Below are 5,864 nucleotides of genomic sequence, written 5' to 3'. Positions count from 1 at the left end.
TGTCACGTCCATTTCTGTGCGCGACCGAAGAACAGTCAGTGCTCACCGAAGATAACGTGACGTCATTGCCATGAGCACTCAAAGAGCTCGAAATTTTAAAGGGAACCTTCAACTTTGCGCCCTTGGCGAATAAACCCCTTCACCGGATAAAGCACAGGTACGAGCTACATGAAAGGGAAAATGTTTTGTAGCGATAGCTACACTACGTCAGCCGCTTCGCGAGGTCAGCGTGACTGCGCGCTGAGCCATGGCACCGCCGCTCCGCCAGCTGTGAGCATGCGCGGAGTGACGTCTAGCGTGCAGCTGGTCTGCGCTCCGCGCGACTACATTACGCTAGCATTTCGAGCCTTCAACATGGCGGCGCCATGGCTGGCCACGTGGTTGGTCACGTGGTGCGCAGCAGATGCCGGCGGCGCGGCGCGCCAGCGAAACCAAGTGGGGGAGGAGTGAAGAGGGGTGGAGAGAGTGAATCCACGTCCAGGGACGAAGATGAAGGGACGACCAGCGAAACACGGAGTGGCGAAAGACTGACTTTCCAATTCGACTGAGCGAGTTTCACACGGCCAGCTGTAGCTATCGCGTCACTCCAGGTTTAACCAGAGCTAAACCACAGCCATATTTTTAAAATTAGGAAACAAATTTATTTTTCCCGAAATTTTTGAAGCATTACAGCAATCATGGCTGTCGTGGAAAACCACTTAAACAAAAGGTGTTTTTATAAGGTTTAGCATGCTTTCTTCAAATCACTTTTCATCCAAATGAGGTGGAGGGGACGGGCGGAAGACGGCCGTCGCCTCTCCAGTATTTCTTTAGGGCCATAGTTCCCCTAATACGTTTGAAGTCGCTGCAACACGTATTATGAGCAGGGTCACGACAATGCGCAGACGTTGGCACCGTGAAGTTACCCATGCGCTACGCTCTGGTGGCCAAGCCCATACATAATTAACTGACGCCGGTGGGAGGGTTAATAAAGAAATTTGGGCTATTCTGGGCTTGTAGGTATAGCTGTTACTCTTTAACTAGTGCGAAAACCCTCAACTGACCAGGGGCGGACTTATGGTGACTCGTACAGGGGCGGTGACATTTGAACCCAGTATTGTTAGGAGTTTTTTCTTTGAAAAAATTGGGTTCAGCATGGTTTTGTTGCGTAAAATTTCTCGTTGGAAGGGGAGGGGGCCACCGCTTCCCCTGAAAATTCGCCCTGCAACAGACAGCGATATAGTGACCACTGTTCCTTCTCGAGAAGGAACACGGGTCACTGTAGCGCTGCGTCCTGCTGGTTCCTTCTGGCTGTCGCGTTTTTTTTTTTTTGCACTAGGGAGGCTGAAATTGGCGATCGAAGCCTGACACCTGGCGTTTGTGCCTAGAGGGGATGGGCAGTGGGCGTCCCTCCCAGTATGATTTCTGTGGTGGCGCGCCTCCGACAGCGAACCCACCACGGTGATCGTCCTTCGAAAGCAGTCTGAAGATGGAGGACAGACGGCAGGCCAACTGTATCAGCGCGTGTTCGTTTCTCCCATTGCTCAACTTCTTGGAGGGCGTAACGGCGTGCCTTCCCGGCCGGAGAGCGACCAGAATGAAAATGCACGGCAAAAGCGGGCCCGTTTTTCACATTAACCTGCGTGCAACTGGAGGTACTCGACCAGGAGAAGAACGGAAGACATTCGGCCGGTTGGGTCGGACAGGCCAGCTGGAGGAGGCTGCGCGGTGGCTAGCAGGTTTCCTGCTTGTTGCCAGCTCTGACCTATTTCAGTATGGCGATGGGCAGAAACCTTGCTGGTGCGAGCCTTGATCTGTAAGTGGCTTTACGTGACTCTCTAACTCTTAGATAGTTTTGCTTTCTACTATTGCTCCTTTCATTCGCACAGACCGCAGTAAAAAAAAAGAGCAGGAAGGGACAGTTAAGCTCCGCCTTAGTAGTAGTAGTAGAAGACGTTTATTCGGCCAAAATTTACAGGCCGAGCATATCGACCGCCTGGGCGACCAGAAGTCGCTGTTCTTCCTCCCCTTCAGCGCCAAGCCAGTCGAGCCAGGTGGTGATGGATAAAGAAGGTGGGGGGTATGAACCCGACTGCTGAGCAGCCGGGCAATAGAAGAGGCAATGGGCAAGGTCCGCATAGATACAGGGGCAGTTGGGACAGGAAGGGTCCGATCGATAGCGATATAGAAAGAGGCGAGACGGGGCGATGATTGCATTCATTTGAACGTGCCGAAAAAGGCGAGCCTCCGGCACTGTGAGTGATGGATGAGGGGGAGGGTAAAGGCGTTTGTCGAGGCGGAGCTCGAGGTAGACCTCTTTTATGGTGCGGCGAAGGGTGAGTCTCCAAACGTCCTCCGAGGGCTTGGGCCAGGGGATCAACGGTGCCCGGAAAAGTGTCACGGGCGAGCTGATGAGCCAGCTCATTGCCGTCAATCCCTGAATGCCCAGGGACCCAGCGGAGGAAAACGATGGAAGGCTGCAAAGCGTAGACCGCTCGTTCGACCTCCTGTTGAAGAGAAGGGGTTAGGGTGCGTTTCTGTATGTGGTGTATAGCGGCTTGTGAGTCTGAATAGACTGTGTACTCTTGAAGAGAGGGAAGGAGGGCAAATGACTGGAGGGCATGCGCAATGGCGAGGACCTCGAGGGACAATGCATCCGGAGGGCGTAGAAACGGCCCGCTGGTGTGAGTTTCAGGAGCGGGGAGGTGGGGGTGGTACAGGGCGTAGCCGCAGGAACCTCGAGGAGCCACGAAGGAGGCATCCGTGTAAGCTACACCCTGGGTATCAAAGAGAGGGGAATGGTGCTGTGCGGCCGCATGACGACGGCCGGCGTGCAGAACGGGGGACATGTTGGACGGAAGGGGGAGGATCCGAAGATTGGGAGCCGGGGTGGGAATAGGAGAGGTAAACGGGGCGCAGGGAATGGGCGAGATACCCGCTTGAGTCAACAACCACTGACCCTGTGATGGGTAAGGGAAAGCCGGGCAAGCTGCGAGTCACGATGGATACTGAGAAGAGAACGAAGAGGATGGAAGAGGCCTGTGGCAAAGAGCTTAGTGGTAGAGGTAGTGATAGGGAGGTTGAGAGCTGCCTTGTAGAGGTCCACAAGGGCAGTCTCGAGAGCGTTAAGTTGAGTCTGAGTGAAGGAAGCGTAGGGTGCAAAGTACAAGACCTTGCTGAGGGCCAGCGCGTGGGCAACTCGGCACGCGTGAGCCTCGTGGAGACCTGAGCGTTGAGTGACCACGCGCCGCAGGAGGTGAGTTACCGAGTGGCAGGTGGTGACAGCGCGGCGGAAGGCTTGCACATTCTTGGCCGCATGCAAAGGGAAGCCAAGAACTCTGCACTGTGTGACGACAGGAATGGGAGAGCCAGAAAGGTGGAGAGAGACGAAGTGGTTGTGTGAGCGCTGGTAGGAGGAATGGTTGAGAAGGAGAAGCTCGGATTTCTCAGGAGCAGGAGAGAGGCCAGCGGTGGTGAGAAAGGAGTCGATGAGATCTAGGCCACGTTGCAGGGTGTCCTGTACGTGACCGGGAGAGCCAGACGAACACCAGAGAGTGATGTCATCGGCGTAAAATATATGATGCAGGTCGGGAATTTCAGCTAGCTGGGAGGCGAGAGGGGCCATAGCAAGATTGAAAAGGGTAGGAGAGAGAACAGCACCTTGAGGAGTGCCTCGGGTGAAGTTGTGGGGGTCGGACAGATAGGTGTCGACTCGAAAGCGAGCGACACGTTTAGAGAGGAATGAGCGGATATAACAGTACATGCGGGAGCCACAGTCTAGGGAGGAGAGTTGAGAAAGGATGTGGTCGTGGCAAACACCGTCGAAGGCCTTGCGAACATCGACGGTCACAAGTGCGTGAATTTGAGTGGGGGTAGGTGACAGAAACGTGTGCTGGAGAACTAGAAACATGTCCTGTGCACAGACGTGGCGTCGGAAGCCGATGAGAGAATGAGGGAAGAACTCCCTCGTCTCGAGAAAATTAGAGAGGTGAGTCAGGGCCATTCGCTCAAGGGTCTTACCAACACATGATGTCAGGGAGATTGGGCGGAGGTTAGAGAGAGAGGGAGGCTTGCCCGGCTTTGGAATCATAGAAATGAGGGAGGAGGTCCAGGAGCTGGGCAGGCAGCCGCTGTCCCATGCATCATTGTAGGTGTTAAGGAGGAATTCTTTGGCGCAGTCAGGAAGGTTGCGAAGTGTGGTGTATGTAATGGCATCCTCACCGGGAGCCGAGCGTGTAGCATTAGCAGCCAGAGCCGAATCGAGCTCCCGGAGAGTGTAGGATTGGTCCAGATCGGGGTTAGGTCCACCGCAGTACACCGGGTAGGAGGGTGCCAGAGGGGGCGGGAGATAGAGAGAGGCGAGCTGATCAAAAACATCGGAGGGAGTTCCTTGAGTGAGGGCTTTAGCTAGAGTGGGAGCAAGGGCAGGCTTAGTGCCAAGGAGGGATTTGAACAGAGACCATGTGGATCGCGAGTGCAATGCAGAGTCAAGACGGTCACAAAGAGCACTCCAACGAGAGTGCTCGAGTGAGGCGCAGTGGGCGACGATCTCGGCCCGCAGAGCAGTGATCCGGGAAGAAAGTTGGGCATTGTGGGGTTGGCAGCGGAAGGAGCGTTGAAGACGTTTACGGCGACGCCATAAACGGAGTAGGTGAGGATCTGGGTCTGGGACTGGGTGACAAGAGCGAACACGACGGCTACTGGACGTGAGCGCTGCAGTGATGCGCGACGTCCAGTCGTCGTAGGATTGAAAGGAGTCAGAGGAGAGATTAGCGCGGAAGGCGTGCCAGTCAGTATGAGTGACCGGATGACTTCGAGGGATGTGGGAAAGAGAGGTGGAAATGTGGACAAGATAGTGGTCAGTGAGAAGAGTTTCGGCTGTCACTTGCCAGTGAAATGAAAGTGAACCCCGAGAGAAAGTGAGATCGGGTGTCGTGGGACGCTGTGAGGCAGTGCCCGCTCGAGTAGGGGAGCCAGGAGTATTGAGAAGGGTGAGGTGGCGTTCCTGGGCCAGACAGTGGAGGAGGCGGCCGGGTTTGAGGGTTTGAGGGTAGCCCCAGAGTGTGTGAGGGGCATTAAAGTCACCACCAAAGAGGAGATGGGAGTTAGAAGGAAGAGAGTGAAGGAACTTGCCCAGGGCGGAAAATAAAGAGGAGGTAACAGGGGGGTTGTAGAAAGACAAAAGGGCGAGTGAGACGCGGGAAGAAGGGTGGTAATAGACCACACCAAATAAATATTTAAGAAGGACGGAGGGGATATCAAGTGGCTCCACGAGCACGTCGCTACGTACATAAATAGACGCAAGTGGTGTGGCCGCAGCGGCATGGTAGGCGCGGTAGCCTGGGACAGTGCGGGCCGTCCGGGTCTCCTGGAGAAGGAGAAAATGGGGCAGGGAGGGGCGGGCGAGTAGATACTGGTGGAGGGGGGTCTTATTATGGCACAGATTTCGGCAGTTCCACTGCACAATCTCGAGGTCCTCGCCAAAAGCCATTATGATAGTGTAGAGGTAGAACTTCGTGAGGGTACGCGCTCCTTCTTTTTGGCCGGGGGCAGTGACTCATGCAGGGATTGGAGCGTAGAAGTGGATTCTAATTGTTTGGATTGTGCTTGGAGGGTGGTAAGAATCTGCAGAACCGATGTCTCTAGCTGAACCAAGCGAGTGTGGTGTGCCTGTGTGGTGGTTTCGAGAAGATCAGCCAAAGGGGCGACCTGGGCGGTGGAGGAAGGAGTGGTGAGTGTGGCAAGGTGCTCATTTAGCTTGGTAAGCTGGGAGGTAAGAGAGGAGGTGGTTGTCTGGAGGGTTTGGGTCAAGGCGTGGATCTGTTGTTGTAGGTCGTGGGAAATTCGCTGTTGCTCTCGCTGCTGGCGTTCCAGCATAGCGAGCC

The sequence above is a fragment of the Amblyomma mixtum genome, chromosome 5 (assembly GCF_055824585.1).
Source record: "Amblyomma mixtum isolate Tamu chromosome 5, ASM5582458v1, whole genome shotgun sequence".
NCBI classification, from domain to species: domain Eukaryota; kingdom Metazoa; phylum Arthropoda; class Arachnida; order Ixodida; family Ixodidae; genus Amblyomma; species Amblyomma mixtum.
This window is presented reverse-complemented; position numbering follows the sequence as displayed.